This window comes from Triticum aestivum, chromosome 6B (genome assembly GCF_018294505.1).
Source record: "Triticum aestivum cultivar Chinese Spring chromosome 6B, IWGSC CS RefSeq v2.1, whole genome shotgun sequence".
NCBI lineage: Eukaryota > Viridiplantae > Streptophyta > Magnoliopsida > Poales > Poaceae > Triticum > Triticum aestivum.
The window spans coordinates 56,591,473-56,607,190 of record NC_057810.1 but is presented as its reverse complement, the minus strand read 5'-3'; the positions used below and the strand labels follow the sequence as shown (position 1 = coordinate 56,607,190).

At 45.2% G+C, this 15,718-nt stretch overlaps 2 long non-coding RNA genes across 2 annotated transcripts; one reads left to right on the top strand and one right to left on the bottom strand.

Moving 5' to 3' along the window:
- Window positions 1-5,065: 5,065 nt before the first annotated feature.
- On the top strand, window positions 5,066-10,341 carry LOC123133459 (uncharacterized). The gene is made up of 3 exons (XR_006465261.1): window positions 5,066-5,466; window positions 5,815-7,132; window positions 10,038-10,341. It is a non-coding gene; the product is annotated as an uncharacterized lncRNA (long non-coding RNA).
- Window positions 10,342-11,088: 747 nt separating this feature from the next.
- LOC123135743 (uncharacterized) lies at window positions 11,089-15,718 on the bottom strand. Its single transcript, XR_006466159.1, has 10 exons — window positions 15,610-15,718; window positions 15,304-15,443; window positions 14,958-15,139; window positions 14,739-14,850; window positions 14,573-14,656; window positions 14,237-14,399; window positions 13,839-13,989; window positions 13,498-13,614; window positions 11,850-13,193; window positions 11,089-11,714 (listed from the first exon to the last, which is right to left on the bottom strand). It is a non-coding gene; the product is annotated as an uncharacterized lncRNA (long non-coding RNA).

Genomic DNA, 15,718 nt, shown 5'->3' with positions numbered 1-15,718 from the left:
TGCCGGTTATGGAACCGGCACTAAAGGGCCTTACGAACCGGTGCTATTGCCCGGTTCTGCACTAGTGACGGGGATTTGGAGGTCTCGTTGTGGCTATGGTGGATCTGATGCGGTTGACCTCCCGACTCGGTCTGGTCCTTGGAAGAGAAAGCGTGGAGGGGTGGTAGCCCAAGGGAAAGAGGGAGGAGAGCAGCGGCTGGGTTCTCTCCATCTATACTTTTTACCTAGGAAAGGTGTTATCCGCGGGCGAGATACAATGGCTGCACATTAAAAATTGCCAAGTGGACACGCCCATTGACCGCCCTTCCCTTAGCGCTTATTGGATTTGATTTCCGCTGTCACTTTGTCAGAAAATGTTGGACCTACAACGCTGGTCACAATGAAAAGTATCATATACCCATATCATGCATACAATTTTATTGTATGATACTACATCCACAGTCCATAATATCATAGCTTGGTAGGATGCGGAGTTTTGGCTCTAGGGGCCCTGGTGAACAGTAAATTAAAACAAATAGAAAATTAATCCTAAAAATTCTGAATTTATTTGCAGATGTTCATGCTAGTGTAACAAGAGTGCTTGCCAATTTTCATGTGGACGGGGTAGTAGTGCTTCGTCCGTGAAAAAAAAAGGAAAATTAAGTGTACTATTTGAAGGTAACATTTGTCGTTCGACTTACTTTTTTTTTGCATAGATGAACATGCTTAAGCTTTCCCCCTCAAAATTTGGAGGTAGCATTTGGGTGTGAAAATGAAAACATATATTATTTTTTTCAACTTTTCTTGATCTTGACAAAATACATTTTTGACGGGCAGGAGCATATACTCCCTAGAGCCAAAAGAAAATCCGAGATTGATGTTATAATGACCTTATTTATTGTCATGCATGCCACATATTGGTACGTCATTTAATGTATTATGTTATGATACTCAACTCTCTCTTTTCACATCTAATTGTGTCCCACTTAGCGAAAATGACCAGTTAGCAATTAGCATGCATGAAGGGGAAAAAGGAGAGGACGTAAAAAAAAACATATTACTGAGCATAGAGTCCATAAGGACGAACGTGTGTCTCCCGCCAGCGGAAAGGAGCTTGCCCTACTTAAATTTTGTTTCCTATTCCTCGTCCATTGGTAGAGATGTGTCTTTATACAGAACAAAACCGTGCGGACACGTACTGCAAATTAACCTAGTACTACGATTGTTTCTCTTGACAGTGACCTTTACGAACGATTTGACTAATAACCGAGTCTCCGCCGAGATCATCGAGACCCCAACCCCATCGTCCACGCCCGCGGTCACCATCACCACCCCTTGCCACAGAGCCTACGTTTCCTATCTGATTTCTGAACGTCTGATCCCCTTTCCAAATGAAATTCACTCGCTGCTCTTGTCATCTTGGATCATCTTCCTCTCTCCTCTCACGCGCGCTATAAATGCTTATGGCAGGGATCTCTCGAGCAATCATCGATCAGGACATCATCACACCATCGACCATCAATCATCAAGCCATCAGCACATTCGATTCCCGTGCTAGCTAGCCACGCAACGCAACGCACATAAACAGCAGCAGCAGCAATGGCCGCCTGGCGAAGGAAGGAGACGGCCGTAGCGTACGTGCTCGCCGCCCCTGGCGACGGAGGAAAGGTCCCCAAGGGGTACCTCCCGCTGGCGCTGGTGGGCGAGGATGGGGACGGCGATGAGCGGGTGGTGGTGCGGATCGGGGCGCTCAAGGAGCCGTGCATGGCGGCGCTGCTAGAAATTGTTAGTGATTATTACTGCGCATCGTCGCAACAAGCGGCGTACCGGGAGAAGCATAGAATGGAAGAGGGATGCTCGTAGACAGTTACAATCACCTCAAATGCGCATGTTTTCTAGATTTGTTTGAATCGGAGAAGGAACAGTTCGTGTTGATTGTGTATAGTCCATGTAACTCATGGACAGCAGATTTGATCTGCTTTCAGCGCGGAGCTTCTATGTACTATATTGTTTTTGCTTGCGTTGAACCCTCTTTTCTTTTACACTGATTGCTTGACTTGAGAATGAGTTCATCAGAGTTTTTCTAGGTGGTGAGAGGGTGCGCGGGACTGATATATACGTTTTTATAGGTCGGTTGTGAAAAATTGGTGACCTGGTCAAAATTGTGAACTAAATTCAAAATTGAATACCTCAATCAAATAGGAGAGCTCCAAAATTAGGGAGCATAGTGAATTTTAAAAATTGAGTGAGAGAGCTTCTTGAGAAAAAAAGTGCTGACCCGGTCAAAATTGGGTGCCCAATTCCAAATTGAAGACCTTAATTGAACGTGAGGGCTCTAAAATTAGGGATCATAGTGTATTAATATTATTTATGGAGTAATTATTGGTCCAATGCATGTCTTAACCAAACAAAATATGCCTTACTTTTACGGATGAAGGGAGAACAGACTAAGCAAACATGGAATATTTACTAACCATCATTCGAGTTTAATTGCAGTTGAGGAAATGGTGTGGTATTATTCCTTGCGAAAGAAGCAATTATGCATTTGCAGTATCTCTAAGCCATGCAAAGGTGTGATGATTATATTAATAGAAATACACAGTTTGGATAGATAGAAGTGCGCGAAATTCCTAAAAATCAACATGACTCGATGGCCAATGCAAAGTTCCGGTAGGATCGGCGAGAGAGCGGCGTCCTTGGAAGTAGCACATGGTGATCTACGCGTGAGGAAATCACATAAATTAAAATGAACAGAGGGGAGAGGGGGAAGGAAGAGGGGTGGGACCTTAATGCGTTCCATGTCGGCGGTGCTAGGGACGAAGCTTGATGGAGAAGATGCACACGGAGGAAGGAGCTCCTCTGTTGCCGCTGCTTGCTGCAATGCTTAGGAGAAGGAGTTGCATGGTTGAGGTCCATGGCGGCGTCCCACAGAGGAAGGCCCCTCGATCCTCCACCCCTGGTCCGTAGTTCTGGAGATGGAGCTCCATCACGGCTCAATGACGACACAGGGATCCGGAGGTCTCGTTGTGGCTATGGCAGATCTGGCGCGGTTGACCTTCCCGACTCGATCTGGTCCTTGGAAGAGAAGGCATGGAGGGGTGGCAGCGCAAGGGAAAGAGGGAGGAGAGCAGCGGCTGGGTTCTCTCCATCTATACTATTTACCCGGGGAAGGTGTTATCCGCGGGCGAGATACAATGACTGCACATTAAAAATTGCTAGGTGGACACGCCCAGTGATCGCCCTTCCTTCGCGCTTATTGGGTTTGATTTCCACTGTCACTTTGTCAGGACCTACAAGGCTGGTCAGAATGAAAAGTATCATATACTCATATCATGCATACGATTTTATTGTATGATGCTACCTCCATAGTATATAATATCATAACTTGGTAGGACGCGGAGTTTTGGCTCTAGGGACCCTGGTGAACAGTAAATTAAAAACAAATAGAAAATAAATTCTAAAAATTCTGAATTTATTTGCAGATGTTCATGTTAGTGTAACAAGAGTCCTTGCCAATTTTCATGAGAACGGGGTAGTAGTGCTTCGTCGGTGAAAAAAGCAAAATCAAGTGTACTATTTGAGCGTAACATTTGTCGTTCGACTTACTTTTTTTTCATAGATCAACATGCTTAAGCTTTCCACCTAAAAATTTGGAGGTAGCATTTGGGTGTGACAATGAATACATATATTATTATTTTTCCAAGTTTTCTTGATCTTGACAAAATACATTTTTCACAGGCAGAGGCATATACTCCCTAGAGCCAAAAGTAATATCTGAGCTTGGTATCATAATGACTTTATTTAATTATCATATCATGATACTCAATCTTTTCTTTTTCACATTTGATTGTGTCCCACTTAGCAAAAATGACCAGTTAGCAATTAGCATGCATGGTACTACTACCAACAGTCCAATATCTGCGAGACCCCTTGTAAAATTTTGAAGGAAAAAAAATGAAGGTGACTGTAAAAAAGAACATGTTACTGAGCACAGAGTCAATAAGAACGAACGTGTCTCCCGCCAGCGGAAAGGAGCTTGCCGTACTTAAATTTGTTCCTTCTTCCTCGTCCATTGGTAGAGATCTGTCCTAGTACAAAACCGTGCGGACACTGCAAATTAACCTAGTACTACGATTGTTTCTCTTGACAGGGACCATTTGGGAACGATTTGACTAATAATCGAGTCTCTGCCGGGATCACAGCAGAGAGGCCCCAACCCCATCGTCCACGCCCGCGGTCACCATCACCACACCTTGTCACATACCCTACGTTAACTATCTGAACTGAACCCCTTTCCAAACTCGTTACCGCTCTTGGCGTCGCGTTTCCGATGCCGGCGGCGACAGAGGAAAGAAGATCCCCAAGGGGTACCTCCCGCTGGCGCTGGTGGGCGAGGAGGGAGACGGCGACGAGCGGGTGCTGGTGCGGATCGATGCGCTCAAGGAGCCGTGCATGGCGGCGCTGCTGGAGATGGCCGCGCAGCAGTTCGGCTACGGCCAGCCCGGCGTCCTCAGGATCCCCTGTGATGCACAGCAGTTCCACCAAATGGTCAGCGCCATGTGTAGCAAGACCAAAGCCACGTAGGATATATAGGGTGATTATTACTGCATATCGTGGCAACAAGCCGCGTATCCGGGAGAAGCATAGATTGGAAGAGGGATGTTCGTATACAAACTACAATCACCTCAAATGTGCATGTTTTCTAGATTTGTTTAGTTAGAGAAGGAACAGTTCCTGTTTTTTTCCCCAAAAGGGAAACAGTTCGTGTTGATTGTGTATAGTCCATATAACTCATGGACAGCAGATTTGCTCTGCTTTGAGCGAGGAGCTTTTATGTAGCGTCAAAAAAACGTCTTACATTATGGGACAGAGGGAGTACTATATTGTTTTGCTTGCGTTGAACCTCTTTTCATTTAAATTGATTGCCTGACTTGAGAATGAGTTCATCAGATATTCAGAGCTCTTACATTAATTAATTAGGTAAGGCTTGCAGTCTTCGGGTATTCAGACCTCTTATTACTTGAGAATGACCAAGGTTCGAACCTTGGTGATTGGCAGACAGGGCGTCAGAGACAAGGCATTCGCTTTTCAGGTTCAGTCTTCGGGTATTCATAACACTGATTTCCACTCACCCCTCGCGGCGGCGGCGCTGCGCTCCCACACGACACAAACCCTCAATCGGCAGTGGCGGCGCGGCGGCTGCCTCTCCCACTCCCGCTCCCGCTCCCGCACGGCCCTCCCCCTTCTTCGGTTTTCCCGGCGACCCCGATTCGCCGGCCTGCTCCGTGACGCTGGGGAAGACAGAGGAGGGCGCCACCCCGCTGCGCCGGCCTGCGCCGCGACGCCGGGGAGGGGGGAAACCCCGCACCGCGCAGTGCCGCCCCGTGACGCCACCGCGCTGCGCCGGCCTGCTCCGTGATGCTGGTCGCCGGAGAGGAGGACACCACCACCACCACCACCATGGCAACGAGCCTAGATTCGTGAAAAGTAAGTCCCCTGATCCCTAGTTTCTGTTTCTGTAGCAAACTGAAATTCCACCTGATTGGATGGTTAGATGATTCTTGCTAATGGATACAATACAATTGGAAACCATCAATTTACGCATATCATTTCACTATGCTGCACACTAAGCTCAGGTTGAGATAACCAAAGGAGCACCTTCTAGCTCTAAGCATTGTCAAATCAAGTAGGTTACTAAGTAGAATTTGAGTTTTCAATGACTGGCCAGACCTTAGATCCCTGTAACTGAAAACATATATACATTTGGTCTTCCAAGTAGAGAGTGTAAAGCTCTAGTTTTGTCGGTTCATTTGTTGCCTTGTTTGTTATTTGTAGACGCCTGAACTGGAAGAAGAAGTTGGCAATAGCATCGAAAGTTCTCAGTGATCGTTGGCAATGAGCTGTGAGAATGTTGAGGAAGAGGTCGAAGGCTTAGAAGAGGTCGAAGGCTTAGAAGAGGTCGAAGGCAAAGCTTAGAAGAGGTCGAAGGCGAAGCTTAGAAGAAGAAAATGGAGTCCCAGAAGGATAAAGCAACACAGGTGTTCAGAAGCAGGACAAGCGCAACTATTGCAAAGAAGAGCTTTTATGCGAATAAAAAAATGTGGTATATCATCCTTGCTGAAGCATTTGACCACCTGCAGGAGCAACCCCAATAAGATCAATGATAACAGGCAGCAAACTCTTCAAGCTACAACACTACAACAGATGAGGAGGACGGCAGTAATTATGCAATTGTTGCTGCCTTGCTGGGAGGTTTGATCCTGAGAAGATTAGATATGCTTTTGCTGAAATGATAATTATGGATGGGCTCCCGTTTGCATTTTCCGAGAAATCAGGATTTAGAGAGTTTTTCAATGAATCTTGTGATAGGGTCAGCTTAACAACCGACACCTGGACATCTATGCAACAGCAGAGCTATATGTGTGTTACGGCTCATTTCCTTGATACCGATTGGAGGCTACATAAGAGGATTATTCGGTTATTCTTGGTCTGTGGTCATAAGGGGGAAGACATTGGGAAGGACATCCAGACGTGTTTGGTGGATTGGGGTTTAGAGAAAGCGTTCACAATAACTGTTGACGATCCATCAGCAGACGATGGTGCTGTAAGTTACATGAGGAGGTCAATGAAAGATGCTAAAAGTAGCATAGCAAAAGGACAATATGTTCACATGAGATGTGCAGCCCATGTCATAAACATGATAGTTTTGGATTGCCCAAGAGAATTGGATATCCCAGTGCAACGAGTCCTTGTTGCTGTCCATTTTATCAGAAATTTTCTATCTAGAATTACTCAATTTAAGAAGTGTGCTGACTTGGAGAAGGTGGACAGCAAAGCATCCTTATCACTTGTTGTATGCATCAGATGGAACTCCACATACCTAATGTTCAAAGCTGCAGCCACATATCAGAAGGTGTTTGATAGGTATGGTGATGATGACCCTTACTTTGCAATTGAGTTAAATAGTGAGAAAGCACCAGGAGTTCCTGAAGCTGTAGATTGGGAATATGCAAGGAAGATTTCAGAGTTTCTTGAGCATTTTTATAACCTCATTGTTCTTCGGTCCAAGCACTCATTTGTACTCAGGAATGGATGTGGTCAGCTCCTGTAAATGATGAAGAGGATACAAAACAGTTGATCAAACTAGAGGAAGGTATGAAAATAGGTTCATTCGGTGCTTCCTTTGTTTCCCTAGTTCCTTGCTGAATTTAGAAAACCCGAAAAAGGCTTTCGCCCCGCTTTATAAATAAAGCAAACCGCCAAAGAGCACACATACAGAGTCAAGTCCACACACACACACACCCAAGTCTCACAACAAAGTACAAAGGTTCTGCTGAGGGCACAGCTCAACAAGCCCAGAAAATAGAAAACAGAACACGCCGGACGAAGATAGCGCCTAGTCTGGTTCCGGCGGCGGCGGCGGGGGCGGCGGCGACAGACGGACGACCATCGAGCGAAGGTCGGCGATGAAGGCTGAGATGGCGTCGTGGTCCAGAGGGCGGCTAAGCGGCCGCCAAAGCTGCAAGAAACCCGAGAGTTTGAAGAGAGCGTCAGTAGCCTGTCGAAGAGGAGTGCGCTGAATCACAAGCTTATTGCGGACAGTCCAGAGGGTCCAGCCGAGGACCCCAATCTCAAGCCACCTAATGTGGCGAGAAGTCACGGGGGACATCTGGAGTTTGGCAAATAAGTCAGGGAAGTTGGTGTGACACCAATTTCCACCGACCGCTTCGCGAAAGCAGCTCCAGAGGAACTGAGCGGACACGTAGGAGACGAAAATGTGGTTCGAGCCTTCGGGGACCCCACAGAGCGGGCAAATGCCAATACCCGGGCCATTTCGCTTGCGCACCTCCACCCCGGACGGGACCTGACCGCGAATCCATTGCCACATGAAGATACGGATCTTCAAGGGAAGGCGGACGGACCACACCATCGATAGGGGGAGGAGGGCGGAAGAAGGAGCGATGGCCAGGTACAACGACTTGGTGGAGAATTGGCCCGAAGGATCAAGGCGCCAGCGCACCAGGTCAGGGCCACCATCCACCATCGGTTCGTGGAGGGCAACACAGCCAAGCAATTCACGCCAGGCGGCGGATTCCAAGGGACCAAAAGGCCGTCGGAAAGCAAGGCGCCCTAGGTCAAGAAGGGCCCTATCAACAGAGATCACGGGATCGACGGAGATGGAGAAGAGGCCGGGAAAGCGAGTCGCAAAGGGAGTGTCCCCGGCCCAGCGATCAAACCAGAACAGCGTCGATGCTTCGGAGCCCACCGAGATGGAGGTCCCGATACGGAGGACCGGGAGAAGCTGGACAATCGACTGCCAGAACTGAGATCCGCCAGACTTCTGGCAGAAGGCGAGGGGCTGTCCACGCAAGTATTTGTTTCGGATGATGTCAAGCCAAAGGCCACCGTGCCCTTGCAAGATGCGCCAAAGCCAGCGGGAGAGAAGGGCGATATTCATCCGTTTAGAGCACATGGTGCCAAGGCCACCTTGCTCCCTGGGCTTGCAAATGTCAGGCCAACTGACCATATGATACTTTTGCTTGTCCTTGTCGCCCGCCCAGTAAAAGCGGGACTGGACCTTGGCGATCTCATGGTGAAGGGTCTCGTGGAGACTGTAGAAGCTCATGAGAAACAAGAGGAGACTGGAGAGGGAAGAGTTGATGAGAATAGTCCGGGCCGCCTTGGACAGCCACCTCCCCAGCCAGGGCTCGATGTGCGTTTGGAGCTTGGCCACGGAGGGGCGCAAGTCCGCGACGGTGAGCCGGGAGTCACTAATGGGCGTCCCCAGGTAGGTTGTGGTGAAGGAGCCCAGGCGGCAATTAAGCCTGTTGGCAATGGCCAAAGACTCCGAGTGGGAGTATCCCATCACCATAACATCACTCTTGTCGAAGTTGATCTTGAGGCCCGACATCTGTTGGAAGCAGAGAAGGAGGAACTTGAGGTTGGAGATGTCCGTCTTCGAGCCTTCGACCATGATGATAGTGTCGTCAGCATACTGGAGGATGGAGATCCCGGAGCCACCGGCAAGGTGGGGAGTAATCCCACGAATATGGCCAGCGGCTTTCGCCTTATCCAGAATGGAGGCAAGCGCGTCCACGACCATATTAAACAAGAACGGGGAGAAGGGGTCGCCTTGTCGAACCCCACAAAGAGTGGGGAAGAAAAGGCCAATCTCACCGTCGATGTTCACGGCCGTGTGACCGCAAGAGAACATTTGCATGACTCTAGTGATCCACCGCTCGTCGAAGCCCTTCCGAAGAAGGACTTCCCGGAGGAAGGGCCAGCTAACTGTATCGTAGGCCTTGTGGAAGTCAATCTTCAGAAAAACCGCCTTGAGGTGTTTGACGCGGACCTCATGAAGGACTTCATGAAGGACCAGGACCCCATCCAGGATGTAACGGCCCTTAATGAAGGCCGACTGGTTGGGGTGAGTTACACGGTCTGCCAGCAGGGTCACCCTATTGGCGTACCCTTTGGCCAAGATCCGGAAGATCACATTAATGACCGTGATCGGGCGAAATTGACGAATGTCGGACGCCCCAGGGACCTTGGGGATGAGAGAAATGATCCCATAGTTGAGACGCCCGAGATCAATGGAGCCTACGTAGAACTCGTCGAAGATGGCCATGACCTCCGGTTTAATCACGTTCCAGAAAGTCTGGAAAAATTTAACCGGGAGGCCATCCGGTCCCGGCACCGAGGATGGGTTCATGCCCTTGATGGCATCCCAGACCTCCTGCTCGGAGAAGGGGGCCGTAAGGGCCGCGTTCTCCGAAACAGACACCAACTGGGGACCAGACCAGCAATCGGGGGTGAGAGAGAGGCCGCTTCTAGGGGCGGCTGTTTACTGGTTGCTTTATTTTAATCTCAGAATTACTTCAAGAAATGAGTGGCCTCAATGTATCCGAGACTAGCTCTAGTAATAACAATTCCATCACCGTTGATGATTCCACATCATAAAGATGGATGAGTACTACTTCCCTTGATAAGCACAAGAACGACATGCAACTTGGAGAGTATGATGGTAATCTCATACTACATTATTTGTTTTCCTGCAGTTTATAGAGATTGGAGCCTTGGGAAAAATCTTGCCGTCTCTCTGATGAGTTGGAGCGTGGTGGTGCAAAACTGCAAATCTTGTTGTCTTGTTCGGTTCAAGCGATTGTGTCATTATTTTATTTTGGCTATGCTTCCAGGCAGGAACATCTATCAGTCAGTCAATGATATGAAATCATTATCTGTGTCATGTTGCTGTGCTGCTGCTACTATGATCTGTAAGCCACTATCTATTTTGCTTCAAGTTATGCAACCTCACAACTTTTTATGGTTCAAACAGTTAAAAATAGCTTCACCATAAGGAAATTCTACCAAGTTTGGAGATAATTCACCAAAGATGAATTATCTCATCATTGTTGGGGAAAATAGCAATGGAAACAGGGATTATCAGTTAGGTAATTTGTGGTAGAGGCTAAGAGACAAATGCTGAGCCATCTACCTCACCAAATCATTTGGTATATTCTTTATTATCATGCTCATACGATGGACTCATGGAGTAAAAAGCAGAAACATCTGTTTTCTAGCTCATAGGCATATTTTTTTAGAAATGCACTATCTAGGTAATCACAAAGAATTGAATTTAACAAAATCCATCCTGTAGAATCCTCAATCAAGGGATCTTATTAATTAATACCTCCTTCGGTAACCAAAAACAACACTGAGCACCCCTTCAATCATATTATGTTTACTTACTTACTTACTTACTTACGAAGCCTTTTATCCCAAACAAGTTGGGGTAGGCTACATATGAAACCCTTTCACGAGGACTTCCCAGGAGGTCACCCATCCTAGTACTACTCTAGCCCAAATGGGTTTCATACCCAAAAGGCTGGCTAGTTTTTACGTTGGCTCGCCAAGCCTATCACAACCCTTAGATATGAAACCCTTTCACGAGGACTTCCTAGGAGGTCACCCATCCTAGTACTACTCTCGCTCAAGTGGGTTTCATATTATGTTTCTAAAAATAAAAATTCTAGTTCGTGATGAAAAAGGTTTATTGATAAATCTAGTCTTATATGTTCTGTAATGTCTCCTATTGCCAAACTGGAGAAATTAGACCATGAAGAACGCGTAGAATTTAGTTCAATTGTTATACAAATAATTTGTCAATCTTTGCTATAGAAGCAGAACTTGTGACATAAAACTGAGCTAAACCAGATACTACAAGGAGTTTGTTTTCCAGATCATAATAATTGCATAAACACGAGGAAAACTTCAAGCTTCAGACACTCCATGAAATTGCAACTCAGGCTACTAGCGAGCGATTCAAGGCGCGTTCTCACACCAGAGTAGAACTTCAACGGTTCTCCTTGGCAATTCCAGGGAACCTTTTGGTTGTCCACCGGAACCAATCAAGTGATCAGTGTCATGGATCCAAGAGCCATGAGCCGCGCCCAGCGGGGACATGATCTGGAGCCTCCATGGTAGATGTGTAGGAGAAGTCTCACAGGTCACTGACGAAGCAACTGAGGAGGGGAGGTCTGCAGCGGTGGTGTGTGCGAAAGCGGCGGAAAAAGAGGGTGTCGGATACGATGCGACGCCAGCGCTTGTGGACGAGGGAGGCGCGGGGGAGTAGGTTTTCATCGTCCAACAGCACGACCACCCATGGCATCTTGACCTCCTCACAGCTCGTGTGGCAGGGGGAAATGATCTTGATATAAGTGATCAGTGTCATGGATCTGCATTTTCACAAACACCTAGTCAGTAATTTAGTCAGGCCATATGCCTACACTAGCTTCTGCATATCATTAGGTAAAACTTAAATAAGAGATGGAGCAGTAACCAAGATAAACTTTAATAAGCATTTGATTAACCTTGAGGAAGTTGACTCTTGAGTGTCCCTTCAACGCTGTAGCTCTAGTACCATATACTAAAGGGATGCTTCATGATACAAAGTCTTTCAGTAGTACAAATCAATTCATGTATTGGGAAGCACAGATCACATAGTCAAGTAAGCATTCATCATGAACCAAGAAGCCTCGTGTTTCCGATCATTAGAAAATGATGTGAAAGGATGGGAGTGACTCGACAAGGAAAAGATAGGCCCATGTAACGCAGAGTGACCCCAAGGCATGTGTGATGTCCTCGGTTTCGATGTTGCATGGGAAGTAGGGATTTGCCAAGGTATGCACAATGGATCTCAAGTGATATGTACCATGAAGTCCTAGTAATCATATGCAAATAAACCACCCCACTAGGATGAACAGGGTTAGCTATGAGTGCTAAACTCTACATGATGAATAAATGGGTGGTAAGAAAAGTAACAAAGTATAAGCCTAAGCAATAAGACTCATCTCGCTATAAAGTAAGACTTAAGAGCTTGATAGAGAGAGAAAACATGGCATCTATCTTATTCTACTTTACTTCTTTCTTTTTATTTTTCTTTTTCTTTCCTTTTCCTTTTTCTTTTTTCTTTTTTCCTTTTTCTTTTTCTTTCCCTTTTCCTTTTTCTTTCTTTTGTTTTTTCATTCCTTTTCTCTTCCCTACAAAAGATTAAGAGGTGCCGACAAAAGATCTAATATATGAAATAAAAGCGAGGCATAAAATGGTTGGTGGATTTCAACAAACGCTAAACATGATCACTAATATGCCTCCTTTAAAGATGTGCAAGGCAAAATATAAATGTGCATGGCAAAAGAATCCACTACTTGGAATAGCAAATGAGAAGGTGCTATGATAGGTAGATATGGTGAATTCACTGGAAGACTGAAGTGGCTTAATGGGAGTTTCTCTCTCTTTTTTTTTCTATTTTTCTTGCCTTTTTTTCTCTCACGGTTGATTCAACTTTTTTATCAACCTTGGTTTCTTACCTCTCACAGCTCATTCTTTTTTTAGTGAGAAACTCCAGAAGGGGTTGGGATTGATGTACCGGCGGAGTATGCTAGATCCCAATGTAGGAAATGCAATGCCAAGTACCGATGAGGCTAGCAACATAAGATAAAAGGATGATTGGCTTGGAGAACATCTTGTCACGATGAAATGCAAACCTGAAAAATGTAAACTATATGAAAAGGTTGTGGAAGCGTAGGGAACTCGAAAACCATCTATGATAGGACATTTAGTCCTGAACTAGCAAGTACACCACCATGTCTTCATGACTGACCATGAAGCTTTAAATGCAAGTATTTTGAAGCCTAGCAAAGCCAAGATAAGAACACCTGCACAGGAGTTAGAATTATGAGTTTTTTAAGTTTCTTTCAGGAACAAAAAAAAAGAAGAAACACTGAAAATGCCATTAACTGATCTGTCAACTTCTGAGAAGATAAGTGGTGCGGAGAAGAAATATTCAATTAATGATGTTGGAAAAGTAGTTTCTGAGAAAGAAAAAAAAGGAAAACTGAATAATTCGTTTCAGTGCCTATATCTGATATGTCATGAGGCTAATTGGATTTCTTACTGAAAGATCAAATGGTTGGAAACAAACTGAGTACGAGTATATATATAAAGACCAAATGTATTTACCAGATTTATGTGCCTGAAGAAGATAACACAAGACCGTCATGTGAGAACTATGCATCATGCATGGATGGACCGAGTTTTAAAAGGGTAGAAAAATGTACAACTCCTATATAGAGAGCCCTGCGGTGAATGGAAACAGAGAACTGTTCAGTTGAAGTAGCAATGAGGCAAAATAAACCTTAAAAATGTTTTTCATGTGTGGGATCAGATAAAAGCAAGGTTAACTGGGGATAGATACAAACAAGGAAACATCAGGGTGTCGATGAACATACTGCTGAGAAAATCAGGGTGTCGATGAACATGCATAAAACCATTAAGTACAGTGTGATTATGCATGTACTAACCAGATTATGGACAGAATGGAAGATACAGCTTGAGATCCTCCAGGATAGCATCTCTTCAGCTGGACCGAACTCAACTATGTCATGACAACTTGCTTACCAGGAGAACCAGGTCTGCCTGAACCCACAGGACCAACCTTTTACCGAGATTGATCTGAAAAGACCAGAGTAACATCGTAACATTAGCATCTGATTGTACATATTCAGATCGATCAGCCAGAGTAAGGCACTTCCAATGCATCACCCATTAATAAGTGAGGATAGTTTGCATGTAAATAGCTTTGCAGCATATAAACCATCTGGACAAGTGACATCCTAATTTAGGGTTGGCTGTTCAAAATTGCACAAGTATTACATGGACAACAATGGACATTTGTTTCTTTGCAGAAGCAGGTACTTACTGCTGGTGGTTCCCAGAACCTTTCCTATACTGAGAAAACTTCAGATTTTTTTTATGAGATTGAGCAGAACTTCAAAATGTCACATGATGAATTTGTGAGACTTCGTGTTGCTGTAGTAATTATGATCCATTTCCTTGTAGCGAAACTTGTAGAGATCCTACATCTGGTTCAAAAGAAAGTCAGACATTAGTATGGAGATAAATAACAGAGCTCGACACTGCCTTTGATTAAGAGAATATACAGGCTTTCCCCTAGCTTGGTTAAGGAATTATTTGCTTCTGACAAATATAAAATGTTCCTATTGTTTAAAGTCTCATTTCACATGAATGCACTTACCAGATCATAACACTTGTAGGAATCCTATAAGTGTTGGACTGAATACTACAAGTATACAAAAATGTATAATTCCAGGATAGAGTCCTGCACAATATATGGAAACAGAACATTGTTCAGATTATGCTGTATGAGGCAAACCAGACCCCCCAAAAATGTACATACTGACCAGATTTATGTACAGGCAGAGGATGCCACAAGACCCTCATGTGAGAAGTGTGCATGGATGGACAGAGTGATCCCTTGAAGGGCTCAAAACTGTACAACTCCTAGATAGAGCTCTGCACAGGGTATTAAAACAAGTGGGTTATTCAGAAAACTCGTTGTGTGGAATTCATGTGTAGGTACTAGGAATGAGTACTAGTGAACAAAGAAATGTCTTGTTTACCTCTGGATTGGTCAGATTTCACTTCATTGGCGGAGGTACAGAAGGTTGATTGTGTGGGGGGTGGGTGGGTGTAAAATTTGTCAACCCGTCGCAGCCCTTGCTGAGTTACACATATCTCCGCCAGTGTTTGATTTACTGGAATTGTCCCTTAAACTTGCTACACCGCAAAAGAGGACAAAATCCTGCATAGTAGATGGAAACAGAAAGCAGTTAAGACTATGCTGTAATGAGGTAAAACGAAGCAAATAAAATGGTTTGATGTGTGTGGGATCAGGAAAAAGCAACGTTAGTTAGGGACAAGATACAGTTAAAGAATATTGGACTTATGGGATGATTACGTGCGTACATGATGGCTGATACAGACTGAAGTCTTGGTGCTTGCACTGGCAAAAACTGATGAGAGCCTGAAAACTGACTACACTTTTGTATACAAAGAGAATTCTACGAGACTGGTGATGTAGCAATCAAGAAGACAAAAAGAGAGCCCTGCACAGAAGATTAAAATAAGTGGGTTATTCAGTTCATATGAAATGACAGTAATTCTATAGAACCAAACAAAAAAATCTGAATGATTTTGAAGCTAACGAGGTTAGCAAAACCAAAGCGAACTGGTGAGTAGAGAATGAGAAGAGGATAAGAACGTGTTTGTTACCTTGGAAGGATTCGTCAGGCTCTGATTATTGGAATTGTCCCTGTTAACCTGCGGCACTGCCTTTTAAGCTCCTCGCTATTGCCTACACTGACGTTTAGTACTCGCAGGG